General features: G+C 44.3%; 1 long non-coding RNA gene across 1 annotated transcript; it reads left to right on the top strand.

Annotated features, from left to right (window-relative positions):
• Positions 1-3,723: 3,723 nt before the first annotated feature.
• Positions 3,724-11,956, top strand: LOC140595886 (uncharacterized). The gene is made up of 3 exons (XR_011997832.1): positions 3,724-3,846; positions 6,646-6,820; positions 11,096-11,956. It is a non-coding gene; the product is annotated as an uncharacterized lncRNA (long non-coding RNA).
• Positions 11,957-12,156: the final 200 nt, after the last annotated feature.

Consider the following 12,156-nt stretch of genomic DNA (forward strand, 5'->3'; position numbering starts at 1 on the left):
TGTAAAAATTAACAGCTCTGACAACAGATGGACAAGAATAGGGAATGAATAGAGGCAAAGGAGCTTTCTAGGAGACTGGGGCAGACATCCAGATAGGAGTGATAAGGTAGGAGGCCACAGTGGAGGGCTGGGAATGGAAAGGACAGATTGAAAAGTCATTGACAAGGAGAATTTGATTGTATTTGTTATGAGCAACTGGTATAGAAGTTAAATAGATCACAGTCAAACCCATAGAATTTTACATTCATGGATGGCAGACCTAAAATGTGTTAAATACTACTTTAGCTGTGGCAGGAAATGTGTCCCCTAGAGTACCATGTGATTTAGTTATTGAGAAAAGATCCAATGAACACAACTCAAGGGAAATGGAGGCTATTGTAAATCCACAGAGTGGCCTGACTGGAATATAAGGATTCCTGATGAACAGACAACTCTTGCGGATCACAGAACTGGAAAGAAACTGAAACCCTTTCTCTATTTCACTTCTGCTTTTTCAGTGAACACATCAGGGGCTTTTACAAGGCCCACATGGGGGCCCTTCCAGCCCCTGAGCCCCATATAACCTTTCTGGCTACATCTCTGCCAACAACTGCATCTTCCCTCTTGTCTCAGTTCAAATGCACCTCAGAGAATTAGGAGACAGCTCCACCTTTCAAGTCAGGGCACAAGTTGCACACATCTGAGCCACCGGCTGTGACAGAGACTGGGTCGGGAAAAGAGTGGTTACACAGTGATGTCCACTCAGCAGTAGCGATGAATACAGCAGGAGAACCGACCTGCTCTAATGAAACAATGATTTTAATGAATCTGAATTGGAGCAGACTGGAACCTTTTGGTGTCCAACCTTACCTCTTGAAGGTGCAGTCAGATCCAGAATCCCCTTGCTACCTCACAAAGCCATCACAGGAGGCAAAAGCGTGAAAACTGTGGGATTGGCGTTGTGTGCTTGTTCCATCTGTGTAAGTAGTTTGCACCTCAGACTAGCGACTCTTCCTACGAGTCATCTGGCCTTTCTGACAGCACCAGACAGCCTCCTCCAGGCCTCCTTATGTGGTGTTTATCAGTAAAGGGCACAGTTTGCTGGCCTCATTACATATCCCCACAGAAATCCGTCTGCTGCAGAGCTCCATGGAACTACAAGTTTTCCCAAAAGAACTCAACAATTTTTTGACATCTCTGTAGTTGTTCAAGATGAAAGATCAGCAAACTGTGGCCAACTGGCCAGTCACCTATTTTTGTATAGAAAGTTTTAGCCATTCGTTAACAGATTGTCTGTGGTCGATTTTGTGTTCAATGGCAGAGTGGCAAGCCTAAAATTTTTACTGTCTATCCCTTTAAGAAAAAGTTTGCTGACCCCTATTCTAGATAGCTCTAGAAATGATCATTTTTTCGATGACCTCAGGTTGATGTAAAAGATTAGTAGCTACTCAGGAGTGGGACCCTTCCTTCCTGTGCCATTTCTATTGTTTCCTAATTCCATAATCACTTTGTGGACTCAATTTTGGGCCAGAAGTTACTCAGAGTCTCAAAAGATTATCTTATTGGCATAAGCAAAAGCACATATTTTTGTACACTGATGAATTAAACAAGTAATTTGATCTAGATCACTGTTTATAGTTTTACACACACACACACACACACACACACACACACACACACACACACGTCTTTAGCCCGTTCTGGTTATTTACCCAAGGATTATGTTTTCTTGCTACATTCACTCAAAAATAATACTATGTGATTATTTCCTGCGTGATCTGGAATGTTGGGCCTTTCTCCAAATGCAGTCTTCTCATTTGTTTCCATAACATGGAGTTAACCTTTAGATGATGTGGTTGAGTTTCCTCAAATAGGGTATTAATTTTCACTCTCACAGCTGGAGAAACATAATCCTATTTCATGAGTTAGTGGACCAGAGAGCCTCCTACCTTCTCACACTATCCTCCTTTTAGAAAATAAATGTTAACCTGGTATCTTTAGGGATCATCTGCAATAAACCTGTATTTTTAAGGGGCCATTCCATACTCAGATGAGCATACTTAGCTAAGGCAGCCCACTTGGAACACATGAGCTTTAGCCAAGCAGTCAGTGATAAAAATACATTGCTGCAAAAGCTCTGATTTATCACTCTGGTGCCTCCTACGTGGTTTGCCAACAAACTCTTCTTTGCCTGAAATATAGGATCTTTAAAGTCAGCAGCCAGTCTCTCTCCAAGAGGAGAGGGGGAGAGAGTTTATTGCTTTTGCCTTGTGAAGGAACCTCCACCCCCGTGTTCCTCCCCTAGGCTCCTGATTCAAACAGCACAAGTTGAGAAACAGGAAAATAGAATCTTCCTGCCTAGTCATGCAGCAGTTAGCTCTTTTGAATGAGAAAAATGTGTGTTCATAATTACCAAATTTGAAATGTATAGCCATCACTGCTTCTGGAAATTTGGGGCTGTTTCTGAGCCAGATGAGCTGCTCCCCTAGCCTCCTCCCCTGTAAGCAGCATCTAGCCTAAAGCCCAGTCCAACCTGTCAAGCTCACCCTGCCCACAGCGTCCTGGGGCCCCTCTCAGGTTCTACTTCCCACCCCACTCAGAAGCCTCCTTCTGAGCCACCTCAGCAAGAGACCACCTTTAAAAAAAAAAGATGTTATTTATTTATTTATGAGACACACAGAGAGAGGCAGAGGCAGGCAGAAGGAGAAGCAGGCTCCCCGCAGGGAGCCTGATGCGGGACTCGATTCCAGATCCCAGGATTAGGACCTGAGCTGAAGGCAGATGCTCAACCACTGAGCCATCCAGGCATCCCTCACTTGTCGGTCCATGGGCAACTCCCTCCCCCAACTAAACTATCAGGTCCTTCAGTCGAGAGGCCATGTCTTTTTCTGTTCAAAAAGAGACTTAGGTAAATTCACCAAGACCAAAGTAGGATTACTTACTTGTTCCCCAGCACACAGCTCAGCATAGAAAGTCAGTGCCTTTGAGTGAATGTGAGTGAAGGGACTTCAGATCTGCCTGGAGCAGGAACATCAGAGTTAGAAGAAGCCAATGGCCCCAGAGGCAGAAAAGTTCTAGAAAGGGTGTGAGTGAGAGCCTCAAGGTGTGCAGCTGCTGCCGCTTTCTTCCTGGCTCCCCCGATACCCCAGTCTGACTGGCCGAGAGACCTCCATGTGCCACTGTGGAGCGCATCATTCACGCCATCCTTAAAGAAGATCCCCTTGTATTTCAGTATCATGTCTAAGAGTCACTTAGGTCTGGACCCACACTGCAGAAAATGTGAAGCACCTATAGAAAAAGTGCCCTGGTGCTGGAGATCTTATTTTAATTATTTCTATCAAAGTTCACTTTTTGCTCAGTATCTGATTTCATTTCAGGCTGACTTCCTCTCTTCAGGTACTGGACCCATGAAAGCTATATTAATTTATTTATGTGGTCGCATAATATCAGCAGATCCCTTTCCCCTCCTTCAGGCTGCTGGCCTAGCTCAAGGCTCTTATCTCAGAGGAAGGATGTGAAAATAAGAGGCAGAGAAATAAGAGTGTCTTCCTGGCTTTTGGTTCTAGAAGCAGCCCTTAGGAGAAAGAAGAAAAAAAAAAAATCCTAGCAGCCTAGATAAAATATTTGGAAGAAAATCTAACAGGAATAGAAAAAAGGTTCCCTGTGCCTGAGTGGATGAAGTAAATTTCTGGGCAAATCCCAAGAGCAAACGTGTCAATGCTGTGTCCTTTATGTTACTCCACAGGTTCACCTAGGGAAGGTGGAACAATCCCAGATGTTTTTATGGGGCCTGGGAATAGAAAGGACATGATCCTCATACCCTCAGCAGAGCTTCAGGAAGGCTGCAAGACTTCAGAAAAGAAATGGGTACGTGGGGGTCCAAGGCTTGCAAAGTCTTCAAGGCCACAGTGAGAAATGGAAGCACTTCTCCTTGTGCCTGAGAGGATACCACAGAAGTAGAGGGTGCTGGCGAACCAGAAGAGGTCATGAAACAGTATGGTTCAGTAGATACCAGTGGGGAAGGAGGACATGGGAGTCAGGTTCCTTACTCCCTTTACTGCTCGCCCCACCCCACATCATTGTGTACCTTGGCACCTCATAAGGCCCTGCCAGAAACTAGATACAATCCCAGGGAAAGAAGAGATGAAATCTATAAGCGCACTCAGATTAAATTTCTGATAATGCCAAGAGATGGCAGCTAGAAATAAAAATTAGCTTATATTTCTTATAAATTTGTGGCCTAATTAATGTACCCACTGCTTATAGTTTATATTCCCCCCCCAAAAAAAACATTTCTCAAAGAGGAGCAGAGCTCAACTAACCACTTAAATGTCTTCCTAATGGGTTTTAAGGTTTTAGCAACCAAATTGTGAATATATTATCCACATATGCCTTCAAAAGAAAGGGTCTCTCCTAATGATAAGGTGTCCATATTCTCTGAAGCAGATTCAATTCAAATGATCTGACAAGTGTGAAGGCTGCATTTCAACACCAAGAATTTTTTTTTTCTTAAAGTTAAACATGAATCTAACTCTAATTTTAGTGTCAGCTGATTAAGAAACTATGTAACAAAAGGCTAAGATATATTTAGTAACATTGTAAGTTCATTTCTTTTATTCATTACAACATTTATGCATATTTGAGATGCAACCCATGTGGATGAGCACATTTTTCATTCAGTCTGCAGACAGAGCACATGCACATGGGTGTGCACAGCCCTTGAGGTGATTCCACAGCTCCCAGGGGCCTGAGGTCCACAGGTTGGGACCTGCTGAGCCAGTGAATTTGAAATTGGTCTTATTTGGAAAACCCAATATGTATGATGGCAGTGTCTTGCAGAAATACCTCTTTTAGTATTCCAGTCTGTGGGCTCTGGCAGAAATAATAGTTTGCTGCAAAACAGATCACTCTTTTTTATTTGCAAAGTCTTCATACCAGCTGAATCACAGCTTGCTTTTCACTTCTCGTAACACCTTGCAACATCGCAAAATATTTGCTGGCGTTTGTGAAGGGCGGCTGCAGAATTAGTAAACTGAAAGGAGGCCTGCCTTTCCTCCCACCCTGTCAGCACCTTCTGTTCTAGCAGACCGAAAGGCAGCTTGAGAACTCTGATTGCTTCTCCAGATTAGGACAACTCTTGGCACTGTAGCCCGGAGCAAGAATGGAAGCAAAGGAAACGTTAGGGAGTTTTGCAGGTGCCAGTACAGAATATTGTCACTTTACAGAATCAAATTTATAAAATGACTCCATGAAGGTGCATTGCTATGGTAACCAGCCTTCTCAACTTTTAGATCTGTAAGTAAAGATGGTGTGGGCCATTTCTATTTGGGAGTATATAATCGGAGTTTAATGAATAACTACCCATGCTCTAACTCCTAGTCATCTAAGCTCATAAAATGCTAAACTAGGAAGGAATCTTAGCAATTACCTGGTTCCACTTCCCAAGTTTATAGATGGGGCAGTGAGACCCAGAGAGGTGACACTACACAGCTAACAGCTAACGTATGTTAGACCACAGCCCATGTGGTCTCACCGAGTTGTCTAGTGCCCTTTTCTATATACCAGGCTGCCTTTCTGAGTGGACTCCCCCAACTTCCACCCAACTTATCCACCCAAGTGGATAAGAGAAATACAGCCACAATTAGACATGGGACATCATCACTTCTTATTGAGATGACAAATAAAGTATTATCAATATGCCAGTGTCTAAGTAAGCATCTTTCTCCATCAGAGTTAATCAGAAAGTCCACATTCTGGCAACTTTGATTTACCCAGAATGATAGGTAGAAGGGCAATGGGGTGGGGGTGGGTAGGTATGGAGTGACCTGATGATCGAGTGTTATGGTTCCATCATATAGCATACACAGGTATGCATTACATCGAACATAATAAGGTAAACTTCCTTTACTAATTTGATTCAAAAAATACCTTTAGGATTTTTCAAGGCCTTTTGAGCAATTCTCATTGCACAAATACTTGCAAAGGTGCTTTGGATAAGAACTTTTTTTCTTGTTAGTAATTCACCAGGCCACAGAAAATTTAGCTACTAGGAATCTCCTTAGGTTCTTATAGAGAAGAACAGCAGAAGTTTAAGAATATTCAGTACCATTCTTTTAAGCAAATCAAAGTCCAAAATTAAAACTAAACCATGAAATTAAAGAGTGTTTTAGAGTATTACTTCATCTTAAAGGGACATATAAATACAAATACTTAGTCCCCCCAAAATCTTTAATGTGTGAGAATCATCTGGAAAGCTTGTTAAAAGGCAGATTCTGGTTCATGAGGTCTGAAGCCAGACCAGAGATTCTGCATGTCTAGCAAGCTCTCAGCTGGTGTCAAGCCTGCTGGTCCTTGGTCCACACCTTTTATAGAAACGGACCAGTTGACTAGCTGCCTATCTCCCAAAATGCATTTCCTGTGAAGGTCAACCCTGACTTTGAGATCTGTGACCACCCCAGTCACAGGAATCCTTTTGGCCTCTGAATGCCTAGTGCCCTTACAGTATATGTCTCCATGAGGCACTTGCGTACCGCAGTGTATTATGTCCCATGTGGGCGCGTCTTATATGTCCAACCAGATCATAACCCTGTGTGTGCAACGCAGATGCTGAATGGAGAACTATTGATGGCTGGTTGATAAACTGAAGATTATTTCCTCCTTCCTCAGGACGCTACACCTAACCTACCTATGAGCTTAAATCAAACCTCTGGTCTAAGAAGCATTGAGTCTGTTCTGTCTGTCATCTCCCCTCCCTGTAAGCTGACCTCTAAGAAACCAAAGGTTGTGTGGGATAGTTCTGACTGGACATGTAAAACAACCAGCTGTGAGGACAAAAAGGGAGGTAAGGATGGATACCTATCACAGGGGGAAGGCTGTTCACCGGTGCCATTAGGCTGCTGGAGGAGCAGCACTGGGGTACGCTGAAAAGAACACAGGCTTGGAGGCCAAACACACCCTGGCGCAGAGCCTTCTTCTGTCACCCACAAGCTGTGCATCTTTAGAAAAGTTACTTAAAATTACTGGGAATTTATTACTTCATCGGTAAAATGAGATACTCTCTCCTGTGGTTGTTGTCAGAACTGTAGAAAATTTGTAAAATTTGTAAAATTGCCTGCCATGATGCTTAATGAAAGACAGATGTTAATCCAGCATCATTGCTTCCAATTTAAAATGGAAATTGAGTTTGTCACCCACCCTGGATGCGAGAAAGCCCTCTGGAGAGTTTACCAGCAGGGTGGCAGCGCCATCTAGTGGCATATTGCTGCCTAACCCCCCTTCCAGGATTCGGGCTTCTCCCCCCTGACCACCACCCCTTAACACCCCAGTACCTTTGGTGGTCATTTGATTCATTCATTCATTTCATTCCATTTATTGAACGCCCAGTGTGTGCCAGGCACCGATTTGGCTGCCACATCTACAACAGTGAACAAGATAGACGCGGTCCCTGCCTTCAGGGAGTTCGTGACCAGATGGGGAAGATAGAAATTAAATTTTGAAATCAGATTGTAAAAAGTAGAATGAAGGAGTATAGGACCCTGTGACTTTGTAATACAGCTTCCCCAGGGAATTACCATGGAAGGCAAAAAGAAGAAGCCGGCGAAGAGACCACATCAGGGACATTTCTCTGGGTGCCTCGACTCAGATTTAGGACCAGAATCCTGCCAATCCGGGGGGGGGGGGGGGGGGGGGGGGCAGGGGGCGGGGGGGGGGGAGCTCCAGTCTCGAGCTGTGGTTATCTTCCATCAGCCACTGAACGTCCACCATCCCACTCCCTGCGAATCACTCTGCACACATGGTCACCACAGATCTTCTCATGTGATCCTTTTACAGACAATATTCAGGGGGGTTAAGTAACTTGCACAAAGATATAAAATGACATGTCAAAGACAGGATCCACACCCAGTCTTTCTGCCTCCAAAGCCCACATCCTTTCTTCTACTCATGCGGTCTCCCTGATGCCAAGCCCAGTCTCTTTATTCTGCTGCTTGCTTTGGGCTGAAAGGAAATCATTAAGAGGAAGTGTTTGGGGAGAATGAAAACGCAGAGGGAAAATGAAATAATAGCTTGATGGGTCATGTGTGAAGGGCAGAGAGGAAACTGCTAGCTTATGTTCCATCAGTGTGCTTTAGAAAAGTAAACCTGAGAGATCTCCTCCATCCAGAAAACAAGATTTCCTAATAATGTTCCTTATGCTCTTTGGATTTAAAATGTGATGCAGCTGCTGCTAAATTAAGATGCTTTGAGGGATCATTTGGAGAGGAGAGGTTATTCTCTGGATTTCTGGATATCTATGGATTACCCAGCAGCAAGAGCAAAGCTTCACTGGGTCAGAGAGTGGCTGCAGGCTTGTGCAGTGTGCAGGGTAACCAACCATCCTGGTTTGCCCAGGACTGAAAGGTTTCCCCTAGGACTTTCAGCTTTAAAGCTGAGGCTTCCCTGGGAAAACTAGGACCATTGGTCACCAGAGAAATGGGTCTGATATAGCCATGGAAGGTAGGCCAAGGCAGTTATTGAAACTTAGGGTCCAGTGGGAGCCTTGGTCATAGCCCAAGGCAGAAAAGGTGGGACAAAGGGCAAATGGTGGTGTAGGACTCTCAGCAGGATACTCCTGTGCTGAGTCCCTGGGTTACTGGCCCAGAACTCCTGCTCCAGGACTGGTTGGGAGCAGAACTGGTTGGCCTATGGTAGAGAACAGATATGACAGCAGAGTCAGGCTGGTCTGTGCCTCAGTTTCCTCAATGTAAAAATGGGATGGAAAACAGTACCTACCTCCTAGGACTGTATAGGAACTGTAAAGTGCTCAGAGCAGTGCCTGGCCTTTGAGAATACATGACCTGTCTCCACTGAATTCTCCAGAAGACAAGCTCACATGCAGCCCTGAATTTCCATAGCTCACTTTCCCTGTCTTGGTAAAGTGGAAACCAAAAGCACTGCCAAACTTTTCAGAAGAAACAGAACAGGACACAACCAAAAAGAATATGGATAGTGGTTAGGAATTTGTACTATGCAATAAAATTACCTGGGTTATATCCAGCTCTGCCCAAATGGCAGAGCTGGATATACTCAAAAAACACGTATGGGGAAAAAAAAAAAAAACACGTATGGGCCAGCCACTATTCTGTGTTTCTCAACAAACACGTATGGGCCAGGCACTATTCTGGGCACTTTATAGATAACAGGGCACTTAATTCTCATAGCAGTCTTATCAGGTAGAAACTGATATTAATCCCATTTTACAGATGAACAGACTGAGGCACAGAGAGGTTATGGTTTGCTCAACTCACACAAGAAGCCAGAACCTTGGACTAGTTTTCTTGGCATCTCTGTTCACCTCACTCCCCCAGAAAACCAGGGATAATAAACTATGGTATCTACTTCATAGGGTTGTTATGCAGATTCAGCTCGATCAGCTATACTTAACAAAGCATCTAGAACATAGTTAGCATTCAATACTTAAACACAAAGTGCCTTACTACTTAATTAGGAGTGACAATACCTATATTATATGCCATAATTATCAAAAATATAACTGGCAGTTGAAGAAAATGGCCAAATGGTAAAGTAGTAAAAGTCTGAGGTAGAGCAAGGTACATACAATATCCTGAACTTAGGAACAGGAGGGAAGCCTAAAAGATCCTATTTGCATGACAGACCTTATAGGGAGAGGTGGTGAAAAGGACATTTTGGATTCACAATTGGTTCCTAAACTCCAGGCTTTACTTTCCTGAACTAAGAGGGACAGTAAGCAAGTCCTTGTCTCTGGGAAGAAGTCCTAGAAGCCCCAGATAGGAAAGCTGAGGTATCTGGAGAGGCCCACACCTGGGCCTGGGGTTTGGATGGCCAGGGAGGCCTTATAAATAATGCCAACTTTTCTTGCCAAATGCCGTGGAAAGCCTGGGCAGGGTCATGGCTCCAGCCCATGTTCCAGATTTCTCTCATGACCATACCCCTGCTTGCCAGCCTGAAACCACTGTTGTCCTGGAATTACCTCCCTGGCTTCATCCTCTTCAACCCTCATTTTTGACTCACAGGACCCAGCCCTCTTCCTTCACCTGCTCTGTATTTGATTCGTTCTCCTGATTCCAGGGAAGACACAAGCCCATCAACCCCAAGTAGGGGGACCCTGAGGGCAAAAAGGACTGGCCAGGGACTGGTGAGGCAGGAGGAATATCTCTGATGAGAGATGTGGTGATATTGTACACAAATAGCTCTGGACTCCTGGCAAAGTCCCAGGAACTCACCCAGGTTCTTCATTAGAGGGAGTGTTAAACTTCACTTTGGAGACCTAGTAAGAGTTTTATGTAGCATCAGTGAGAGAACAAGAACTCTTGTCTAGGGTGAGTGCCAAAGACAGTAAACATCGAATGGACACAGGCTGTCCAGCCAAGTCACATTCATCTCTCCTTCTCCCACCTCCTAAAAAGTGATTGGAGCTGTGCTCTTGGGCTCAGGGAATTCTCAGCTGTGCTGCTTTGCCCCCAGATGGATCTTCTGTCTCTCTTGAGCTTTTTCACATAGACAGCTGGATTGGATGGTACCTGGTTTGCATTTCCATCTGTCCCCTGGTTGCTGCCCTCCTCAAATCACTGGCAAAAGATTGGCAAATTCTGTCTCTCACCATTGGGTGGATGCTAATCCCTGCCCTAGGCCAGTATCTCCGGCCCCTCAGCAGGGGAGTGCGGGGGGAGGGGTGTGTGTGTGCGGGATTTGGGTGATGGCTGCGCAACCTTGGTGCCTGGCATTTCAACTCTGGCTTCTGGGGCCTTAGGTTGTGGGTAAGAAGCTGCAGAGTAGAGCCACCCTGTGGCAGAGAGGTGCACAACAATAGGGAGACTACCCAAGGTGATCTGTGGGAGGAAATGGGCATCTGGGGACCCTGCTGGTCAAAGGCGATGGCATCCTCTCTCACAAACTGATGTGCCTGGGGAGATGTAGCTAAAGTCACCACCTAGCTTCCTGCTAGGAAAGCTTCCAAGACTGGAATTGGGCTCCAATTGGGTTTGAGGGGTGGGCCACCCACATTGTGCATTTGAGTCTGCATTCAGTGGTCCCCTGGTCCAATTTTGCTTAACAGTAACACATTCTTTTTCCACGAATGTTCTGTTTTGTTCTACAGATCCTACAGGAGATAGCATAATGATAAAACCTCTGTGCTTCCCACTGCTGCTACAAAAAGACCAGATTAAAATTTTATGACACTTTTGTTTTTGTTTTTTATGTATGCTGTATGTGAAAATATCTATTACGCAAATCAAGTAGTCTGCTTCCCATTGCCAAGCATCTCTGGCACAGGAGCTGTAAGAAGAAGTGTAATGAACATAAAACAGTTTTTAGAATCCCTAATTTGGTGGCTGGTAAAGGAAGCTGGCAAGCCCCTCTCTGCCAGTGCTGCCAAAGACTGTCTGTTGGGCATGTCCTTGCTCAGCTCACGATGCTGCAGAGGAGGGGAAGAGGTGGCTCTCCTTGGACTTCATCCCGAAGCAACCCCCACCTTTTTAACACTCCCATTCCTGTCCTGGGGAACTAACCAGTGTCCTGCTTGCTGCCCTCCAAGGATCTGTGGGCTGCTCAGTTGTCACTGGCCTCCTTACTTAATCCAGTGCCTACAGATGGCATTCCAGTTCTAATCCTCGCCAGAGAAGAGAGCACCTTACTCTTCTCTTGTGGTCACTGTCATCTCCCTGACGCCTCTCCTACTTTAGCACATTTCTTCTTTTAACTGGGAAGAGAGGCTCTTCTGATCTTTCTGAATGGTTCAGCCCTTAAAAAAAAAAAAAAAAGACTTCTACAAACAATCATAAGAGAATATTATGAAAAACGATATGCCAACAAATTGGACAACCTGGAAGAAATACATAAATTCCTAGAAACATATAAACTACCCAAAACTAAAACAGGGAGAAATAGAAAAATTTTTACAGACAAATAAACAGCAAGGAATTTGAGTCAGGAAAAAAAAAAAAAAAAAAAAAAAAAACCCTCCCACCAAACAAAAGTCCAGGACCAGATGGCTTTACAGGAAAATTCTACCAAATATTTAAAGAATTAATACTTATCCTTCTTAAACTACTCCAAAACAGAGAAGAGGAAGGAAAACTTCCAAATTCATTCTATGAGGCCAGCATTACTCTGATACCAAAACCAGATAAAGACTCCACTAAAATAGGAAACTATAAG

The sequence above is a fragment of the Vulpes vulpes genome, chromosome 16 (genome assembly GCF_048418805.1).
Source record: "Vulpes vulpes isolate BD-2025 chromosome 16, VulVul3, whole genome shotgun sequence".
Taxonomy (NCBI): Eukaryota; Metazoa; Chordata; class Mammalia; order Carnivora; family Canidae; genus Vulpes; species Vulpes vulpes.